Here is a 10,501-nt window from a genome sequence, read left to right on the forward strand (position 1 = left end):
GGGAGGGACGAGGGAGGGGGTGGGTGGCTGGGTGCTACACATCCGTCCGACACACGCGACCACCCCGACAGGACTATGCTTTGGTGCCTTAAGGCACCGAAGCAACGCCCACCCCGACACGACCCTCGTCTTCCTGGTGCGCCTACATTTGAGAATCCAAACGAATCTTCTTTCATTCAAAACGAGATACTCCCTCCGTTCACTTTTGTAAGTCGTTTCAGACAACTTAAAATGAACTGTTTTGCACATTGTCTGAAATGTCTTCAAGGTCTTATAAAATTGAACAGAGGGAGTACTATAAATTAATTAATGAGGAGTTATTTGAAAAAATCGAAACGGAATCCACGCTAACGTGGATTAGAGTGTGTGTCACATAATTAGTTATTTGAATTAGTGTGTGTGTCACGTAGCGATCTCCAATTCTAACGTGGATTTCGCATTTCACTGTATCCATGCTACTTTTTAATACAAATGCATATGTATATGATGAACACCATGGTAGTGAGAAAACTTTTGGATGGATTCAAACATATGACCTACAAAAAGCACAACAAATTGAGTCAATGTCAACTTTTCAAAACTTAGTATGGCACAAATTCGAAATAATTACTCGTATGCATGGTCCTCAGTTCAAATCTTACAATGTACACCGAATTGAAACATCGATGTTAAGTCTCGTACTACGTACATTCAACCCCCCCCACACGCGCTACATACTTCTTGTATTGGTCAATCTTCCTGTCCTAACCACCTTAGGAAGCTATCGGTTTCCAACACACATTCATTCTTTCTCTCCATGTTTCGATCTCTAAGTCTCTCAACTACACAACCCCTTTTTCCACTCTGTTACCAAATGTATTTACCTCACACACCCGCCATTGCACCCCATGCTGAGCTCTTTCTCTCTCTCTCTCTCTCCCCCTCTCCCTCTCACCCTCTCGCGCTAAATACATGCATTGCCTATCTAGCCCCCCAACCTCTCGTGCGCACGCATGCACATTGTATATCTAGGTCACTCCCTCGAGACTGTCTCACTCTTTATTCCGCACGGCGGGCCACACTCGCTCAATCTTGCTCTCTTTATCTGAGTCTCATTTAACCTCGTTTTCTTTCACACACAAATGATATATCTCCCTGTTCGGGCCTCGATCGACACACTCTATACTCTCTCACGCAGATTGTCTATCTAGATCAGTCCATCCAAGCCGCCGCCACTCTTTTGACCTCATGGCGGGCCACACTCACTCAATCTCTCTCTCTATCTCTCTCTCTCTCTTTGTGTGTGTGTGTGTTTGTGTGTGTGTGTATGTGTGTGTGTGTATGTCTTGATTGACCTCGCTCTTTCTCGGACAAAAATGATATATCACCATGTTTGAGCCCAATTCGACCTATTCACATTGTATACTCTCTCACGCACATTGTCTATCTAGGTAACTCTCTCCAACCCGTCTCACTCGTTCGATCACACGGCGACCCTATGTGATCGATTGACCTTGCTTCCTCCCACGCACAAAATATATCTACACGTCTGTGACTGGATCATCTCTCAAGCTCTATCTTACAGCCCTCACCCTTGCCAAAAGCTCAATCGGACAATATCTCTCCAGAGCATGTATATCTGTTCAATGAATGTCGGACCACACTCACTTTGTCTCTCTATCTATATGTCTCTCGATTGACCTCGCTTTCTCACACCGTATCTTCCACGCATTGAAGCTACTACCTCTCCATCCCTCGCAAAGCCGGAGCTATTTACATTGCAAGGGGAACTCCAACCTTGGATTAATTTGTGTAGGCATTTATTCCGGTCGGTTTAGATTATATTTTCGTAGCATTCGGCCCACAACTACTCCAAACACTGTTGCAACCCCCACAACTCCCCTAGTTGATTTCCCTCTGGCTCGGTCATCGCTCTCTCGCACGTCATTTCTCGCCTTCAACGTCGCACCATGGTATTATTGCAAAAAACTATGTTGTTCTCTTTAATTATTATAAATAAGCTACAAAACTACACACCGATAGTCCACTTGGAATGGAACAAATTTCGACCCACAAATTAAAGTGCTACAAACTACACACCTAGGGGCCCACATGTCATGAAACAAATTTTGGACCCATATACAAATTAAAAAATAAAGGACGAGGATCGAACATGCGACCGGGCCTTCAAGCCGCACGTCAATAGGCAACATACGTAGAACATCAATGTTTGTTGTACCCCTTTTGTTTACATAATGTTTTTATATTACCACAGCCTATTTAATGGATAATATGTAATATTATTTTTAGTACTATTCGCCTTCACTTACTGGTGGGTTCCATGTGTGCTCTCTCTCTCTCCTCCCCTTCCGCGTTTAGACGCATGGGCAAACACGAAGAACTCGTGGGCGATGTTGCCGTTGACCATATCTGGACGCGTTCACAAGTCACGGCACCAGTTTCACGTACTAGCAGCACTAGTCGGTGTGTACGTGCAATGCACGTTAATTTGGAAGTATATTAAGTGCATGCGGATGTTAAGTAGGATATTATTTGCGTGTTATTATGTGATTAGCACTATTTTTGGCATGAAATTAACTGCATGCTAAACGTGTTGAGCGCTCGACATTGAAGCAGTCTAGGTCGTTGGATGACAAGGAACACATGTGGCTTGATGACGTTTTATATTTAATTTGATACGGCTCTAGCAGAACATTCAATCGATCAAACCATAGATTTCGTCAGTCTGACTCCGACTTTAAATTATATGACGATCGATATAAAATAAACGGAAATGATAAACGTTTCGATTTTAAGCATGGTAATCCGAACGTTTTTCATGGAAAATTTAGATTACTTGGCGGCGGCGGGGGCATCTTGCGGTGGGAAGCGGCTCCTTTGCCGTGCTCTGTGTGTCGTCGGGCCACTGACCGATGGCGACGGCGGCGTCTTGCGCCGTTGTTGGCGTAATCCTGGACGTTGGCCTAGCTTCCAGGAAGGCCAAAATGTTCTGGACTTCGGAGCGAGTCAACTGGCGGGAGGAGGCGACTGGCGTTGGTGCAAGGAAGCGGTCGACAGTGGCCATCCATGCCGCTGAGGGGGGCACTTGCACCCGCGCGGGGACAGGCGTTGTCAACGGCGTGGCGGAGACATTCGTGTGCACGGGCACCGGCACGGGCGCACACGTCAGTGCATGCGCAGGCGCATGCGTTGGCAGGTGCACGGGCACCGGCACGGGCGTGCGCGTCAGTGCACGCGCAGGCGCATGCGCTGGCAGGTGCACGGGCGCGTGAAAGTCAGCGGGGACCTCGTGGAACCCCGTGGGATCAAGCTCGACGACAATGTGCGGCCCCCAGCCCATCAATGCCATGGGGATGGGTGCTGGCGCAGTTGGGGCGATGGGAGCCGGAACGGGAGTGGGGACAGGCGCGACGTCTTCCCGCAAGGCCAGTTCAAGCTCGTCCCAAAGCGCCTTATGTTCTTGAGACTCCGGCTGGGTGTCTTCCTCGGGAAACTGGAACACTAAGGGCAGACCATCATGATGCGGCATGGCGTACGTTTAGGTCAGGCTAGTTGGAGGTAGACGACAGGAGAATCGGAGAGGAAGAGATAAGATTGTAGCGATACTGGGTAGTGCGGGGTTGATTTTAAACTGCGGCGCCGACAACATTAAAAGTGGGAGCAGTTGGGACGAAGGTGGGCGGTGGAGCCTGGTTAAAGGGCTCAACTCCCGGTGAGCCTGCACAGCGGTCTGCTCGCACGCCTCCCTGTCAGCCGGCGCAGTGTCTGCTCGCACGCCTCCCGTCGACTCATCACATGCTTGCTCGGACGACACCTGCCGATAAGAAGCGGGGACTCGTGGCGGCACGAAACACCCATGGTTTCAATAGTGAAAGCATTCGCCTTAACGTGACAGGTCTTTGTTCCAAAATACCTTGGCTCTTCATTTGTGCAACTTGTCATAAGCAGCTTGTCTCAAATTGAAGAAAAAACTTATGAAGTAATATTTGTGCCATATCACGCGACCATGCTCAGTTTCAAGAATTCATGCTCACTTTTGGATTTTCTAAAATTTAAGATCCAGGATTCGAAACAATATCATAACCTGCATCATGCAATAAATTTTCAAGCCGTACATCTGTCATGTTGTATTTCTTAAGAAAGGATTTGGTCAAACATTTTGCTTAGCTAGACTTCAGACAAGTTATATATGCAGAGTAAAAGGATAATCCTTCCGTACCAGTGCATTGCCTGATATATTAACTCAAGTACTAGGCACGAACAAACGGGCTCAATTCTGTGCTCATCCTGGTGTAGTAGTAGTAGTACTAGGCAATGCAGTTGACGGGTGACCTTGACGAGCGGCGACCGAGGGAATTGAACCATGCTCGGCACGGTAGGTAATGTTGTCTAGTTACTAAAGCATCCCTTCGTTGTTCATCGATAGTCATTATGGACCGGGGACAAGAGGGGAATTTCCTAGGGCTAGAATTCTGGCCGCCAGATATTTCGACTTGAAACGCTGAGGCTCGACTGGTTGGGGTTGCCTAATGTGCGTACCACGCACGCCACCGAAGGACACGAGCCCGGTTTTTTTAGGATCAACAAGAGCCAAGGTCTGGCTGGTACGCCGTTGGGTCCTACCATTCGAGAATACGAAAGGAACCTTTTAAATTGCCGAACGAATCTATGTGTATTACAATACCCATATTTTCCTTGCAAATACTAATCTTAACGTGGTAATTGATTTATGACGAGTTGTTGAATTAGAGTGAGTTTGTGATATAGTGATCTCAACGTGGATTTCACATTTCATGGTATCCCTAGTAAGTTTTCCAATGCAAATTCAAATTTAAAAGATGAACAATATGGAGGTGAGAAAACTTTGTATGTATCAAGCATATGACCACACACAGACACACAAAGAGACATACACGCACGAACACAACAACAATCCAATAAGTATAGTGCATCTATTTTCCAAACCATGCATGTATGACACGAATTCAAAAATACTCCTTCTATTCCTAAATATTAGTCTTTTAGAGAGTTCAACAAGTGACTACATACGGAGCAAAATGAGTGAATCCAGACTCTAAAATATGTATGTCTATATACATCCGTATGTGCCAGTCCATTTGAAATCTCTAAAAAAACTAATATTTATAGGAACGAAGGGAGTAAAATGTAAGACATGCATGGTCCTCAGTTCAATATTTAAAATGAACATGATACTAAAACATGAATATTAAGTCTAGTACTACAGTACATGCAAATGTTGTGTTTAGGCGAAGCTATGATTGTCGGGGGTCAACCCCTCGACCTTAGATAAAATTGTGGAACTTTGTTTAGGGTTGTTTAGATTATATTTGTCCCCGCCCTCCCAACCACCAATTGGTTGTGCACCCCCACCCCTCCTCCCCGGGAGAATATCATGTGCCCTCATACCTTAGATGCTATATGCCGATACGATTTGCTTGGAGCTTGTAGATCTGAGATATAGCAGCTCACATGATGTGTCTTAATATTTTAACAGGAAACCTTGATTATTTTGAGAATTGCACACAATTTGTACAAAAACTACTCAAATGCCCTTGGATCCCATATCCAACGACCTCGAAGCTCGTATCACCGTAGCATCTAAGATGAAGGAGGACATCATATTGTCCTGTATGTAAGAATATCATGTGCTACCACACCTTAGATGCTTTGGTGATACAAGCTCTTCGGAGCCGTTGGATTTGTGACCCAACACCTCCTCGGTGGTTTGAATGGTTTTTTTGCAGAAAATCCCCAAAAGAGTTCGGCCACTACTTAGAAGCACAAAGACTGCTCAGATGCCATTGGATCTCAGATTAAACGACCTCGAAGCTCGTATCACCATAGCATCCAAGCTGCGATAGCACCTTATGTTTTCTTGCATGGGAGTATATGAGGTGCTCCCGCACCGTAGATTCTATGGTGATACGAGTTCACTGAGATCTAACGGCCCACAGTAGGAGGTTTGAATGTTTTTGCAATATACGGCTGATAGAGTTTGGGAAATGCACAAAAAGTACAAGTACTACGCATGTGCCATCTAATCACTTATCAGACGACCTAGATGCTCACATCACTGTAGCGGGTAATTAAGCTACGGGGAACACCTAATATGAGCAACGGGGAGCCGTTGGATCGAAGATGCAGCGGCACACACGAGGCCTGAATGTTTTATTTGCTAAAAACCTTAGGAGAGTTTGGAAATTGCGCATAATTACAAAGACTACTCCCAAGCCATTGGATCTCACTTCCAACGATGTAAAAACTCGTATCACCATAGTATCTAAGCTGCGGGGTGGATGTGATATTCTATGCCGCTGTCATTTTTGTTCATAAATTTGCAAAATACGTGTAACTCATGCCGTTACTTGTCTTGTCTAACTGCGCAAAGTGTTTGTTCAAAAAAAAAACCCATCCTACACTGAAATATCGGAACAACACACGGGGTCCCACTTGTCATTAATCAAATTTGGACCTAAAATTAACAAATCTGAAAGAGGAGATTCGAACTGGCAACCTGGACTACAAAGCGTAAGTCGATAGCCTGAAACAACAACGGTTGTTGGCTTTGTCCCATAACTTGATTTTATACAGTATTACGTTGAGTAGAGTAGAGGGAGTGCCTCGTCAACACGTGCATGACCATTGTCTCACTTACTGGTGGGTCCCAGGTCTGCGATCTCAATCTCTCTTCTCTCCATCATCTAACCTTTGCACGGGCACACACGAAGAGCGGCGCTAGCTTGCCGTGGTGTTATTACAACTAAAAAAAGCTTGGAAAATAAAAGAATCGCCTAGAACAAGAGACGTTGTGGCTGGTCGAGACGGAGCTAACCACATCTATCCTCCGTGCCACGTTTGCATGATGAAGTTGTGTGGCTAGTGGGGTGTTTTCGACCGACTGGCTCGGTCCCGAGGTCGAACCATAGGTACTAGAGTTACTGCCGATGTCTGATACAGTACTCCCTTCGTCTAGGTGAGTAAGTCACCGTGACCAAGGAAGAGGGGAAAATGAGAGACCTTAATGTTTATTTGCTAATTAATAGCATTGCATGCAATGAACTAACCACTACATATCGTGTTTGCTTGTCTCAAATCATTAAAAGCATGCACACCCCTCATCTCTTATTGGTTGATATGTCAAGAAACAAGAAACGAGATAGAAGTTAATGCACCGCGCCTAAGTGTTTTGGGGTTATTTGATTTTCGTAAGATGACTTTCACACCTAGACGGAGGGAGTATATTTTTACACGCACATTTTTCCTCCGTGCTGAGACGTGGCACACCCTACCGCGCGGTTTCGGGGTCCTCCCGGGTGGTGCACGCATATATACTTCCTGACGTGGGACGCCCTACCGCGCGTTTTTTGGGTCCTCCTCGGTCGTAGTGCCAAAGCAAGTAAATGAGTCGTCAAATCACAAAAGACCACCTTTCCCGCCAAGTACATCAGTGAAGCACGGTGGATAGCTAGTTGGGCTAGTTCGACCGATTAGCTAGGCCACTGCCACATTTGTTTTTTCACCCCTTTTTTATCTACTTGCCGACAGGTAAATTTAAATATCCACCGCAGCGTTGCTCTGGTGTTTGGGTGCGGCAGGATTTTTAATTTTTTGATTGATGGGAGTAGGCATGGCAGGATTTTTAATTTTTTGATTGACGGGAGCAGGCGCGGCAGCAATTAGTCACGATGAATCTGCTTGTAAAACCCACTGCTCCCTGATTGAGAAGTCGTCGACTGGTATTTTACTGTGGTGAAAACCAAAAGATTCCCCGCTCCTCGGCTGGCTCCCTCTACCTTCCCGTAGATTGCATTGCCTTTCAGGCATTTTGCCCCCTTTGCTTCCTCTCCCCATTGCTTATACCTGGTGCCATGACGGCGTAGCAAATCACGGAGTCCGAGGTGAGGCGCCTGACACAGGAGCTCCATGCCAAGGATGCGGAGCTCAGGGCCAAGGACGTGGAGCTCCATGAGCTCAAGGAGGAGAGGAGTGCCATGCTCCTCCGTTATGTGCGGGAGTTCACGGAGCTTCAAAAGCGGCAGGAGTCCACCACAAAGATGCTCGAGGCATCGGCGGCGTTGCTGCAGAAAGCGGGAGATACGATAGGCCGTCAGGGGAGCCGACTAGAGCGTGAACGGGCCGATCGTGATGAGGTCCAGGATCGCCTCAGCCACTTGGTGAACCAAGTTGCCAAGCACGTGTTGTGGCTGCGTGATGCCTACCGTCGTGCCAGCGCGACGATGCCGATCGTCGGGCTAAACCCATTCGACCACCCAATCGACTTCAATGAGCTGCGGCTTCTTGACCTGGTCTCCTTCTTCACCTATATCTCCGAGGAGCTGAGCCGTCTCCGCACGATGGTGGGGGCTGAGCTGGACAAGGAGGGGTTGCTGGCTGTCGTCGCCGTTGCCGGGCGAATCCTTTCATGGCTCTGTCACCGGAATCCATTCATGCCATTGGACACCGTCTTTGACGAGCTGGCTCCCGTCGACCGGGAGCGGGCTCTGCGGGCGGTTGCACTCTGCATCACCAACGTCGTGCGCCTCGAGAAGCAGAGGGACTTCAGTGGTGTTTAGGCGCCCTCTGCATGGGCGTGTCCATGTCTCGGTGCAACATGACAGTTGGATCAAACTCAGACGGTGCAGATCAGTCACCGTAGCACAAAGCATGTGGGTGTGTTTGGTTGCATTCTCATCTCAATATAGTTGTTTCCTCTTCGTGTATTTTTGTTAACCTACTAGTGTGGACTCATGCACCCTTCATGTACTCCGCCAAACACCCAAAAGTGGGTCGAGGAGGGAACTTTTGCTCCCATCCCGTGCACCCTTCATACACCCTGTCTAACACTATTTGTGCTTCATATGGTTCATGTTTCGTGGAGTACTATAGCACCGTACTCTCCATGCGCTGTAGACCTACTTCTGTTAACATTGATCTCACCGTTCATTCTCGACCGGACAGTCGAAAAAGTGGTACTATGTTACATATAGGAGTAGTTGACATGCGCACAACATCATTTGTTATTGTCATATCTTACTACACTAGCAACAAGATTGTCTAGTACTGACGTATGAACCACTACACATGCCTAGTAGTAGGAGCACTGTGTATGTTCAAGTGGTTGCCGTGTTTCGCACTCCTCCATCGTAAGAGTGGAAAAGCTTGCTGTAATCATTTTTTCTTCTTCAGAAAAACAGTGGACATGCTCTACCGTGCGGATCCTCCTCCAGCCATGCACTAAATTACTCACTTTCGCCGACGTGAGGGACAGCCAACACCTGGGTCCACCGGCCATGCACTAAATTACTCCGTAGTAGAGTGACAGTAGACTACCCCGATCAAAGCGCCACAGTAATGCCCAATGAGCCGTCAAATCACAAAACCCCCTCCTTTCCAGCAGTAAGTTGGACGGACGAAGCAACCATCATTTCACTCTTCTCTCTCAGCTTCCTCTCTTGAAGAAAAAACCCACTTGCTTCGCTTCTCCCTCATCTCGTTCCTCCTTTCACTCTTCTCTCTCAGCTTCCTCTCTTGGATGGACGCTGGAGCACCGACCGACATGATGTCTATGGCTCTGTCCAAAACCGTCGAGGCTCATGGTACGAAGAAGCGCAAGCACCCCACCGAGACTACCACAGACAAGCTCAAAGCCATCGCCCTGTCCAAGTCCCCCTCTCCGGGATCCCTCATTAAGCAAGTCCAGGTAATGTATCTTGTTGAAGATCTTTTTGTCGATCTTGATCGTGTTTTTTCATCTAACATGCAGTACTAGTACTGGTAGTACAACTTTCTGGGTGATCTTGCATGTGATTTTAGTGTGCCAAATGACGGTTCTAAATTCCTCTTTTGACCAAAACATGCGAGAGGTTGACACTGATTTCTTATAGATTACTTTCAACTAGTCCCTCTGTCCCAAATTTCTTGTCTTAGATTTGTCTAGATACGGATGTATCTAATACTAAAATGTGACTTGATACATCCGTATCTAGACAAATCTAAGACAAGAATTTTGGGACGGAGGGAGTACTTTATGAACATCAATGCTACCTTTGAAGAGGGTATATTTGCCTCAGTAACTTGTGTTATGGATATTGCAAGTAATCCCTCTGCTCTCATGCCTTTGAAGACATGTTCTAGTGTCTTTGTTCACTCATTTCTATGTGTATATGTAGTCATATATGGAGTATAATATCGAAAATCATCTTATATTTCTGAATGGAGGTAGTAATAAAATATGGTGTCTGTTTGAATTAGAACCAGGTCCGCGGTGGAGATGAAGTTCTCAAAGTCATGCCGTGTGAACTGGAAGACCTGGGGATGAGTTCTACTGCTAAACTATCCAGCTGTTGTGTCCTTGTCGCCATGTGTCCTGAACTAGTGTTTTCCTGTAGCATTGTTGTCAGGCATGTTCTCGAGGATGTACTTGACCACAACAATTTCCTGGCTGTGTCTTCGATTACGAAGGGTGTGGTTCTTGTAAAGC

The sequence above is a fragment of the Triticum aestivum genome, chromosome 4B (genome assembly GCF_018294505.1).
Source record: "Triticum aestivum cultivar Chinese Spring chromosome 4B, IWGSC CS RefSeq v2.1, whole genome shotgun sequence".
Lineage (NCBI taxonomy): Eukaryota > Viridiplantae > Streptophyta > Magnoliopsida > Poales > Poaceae > Triticum > Triticum aestivum.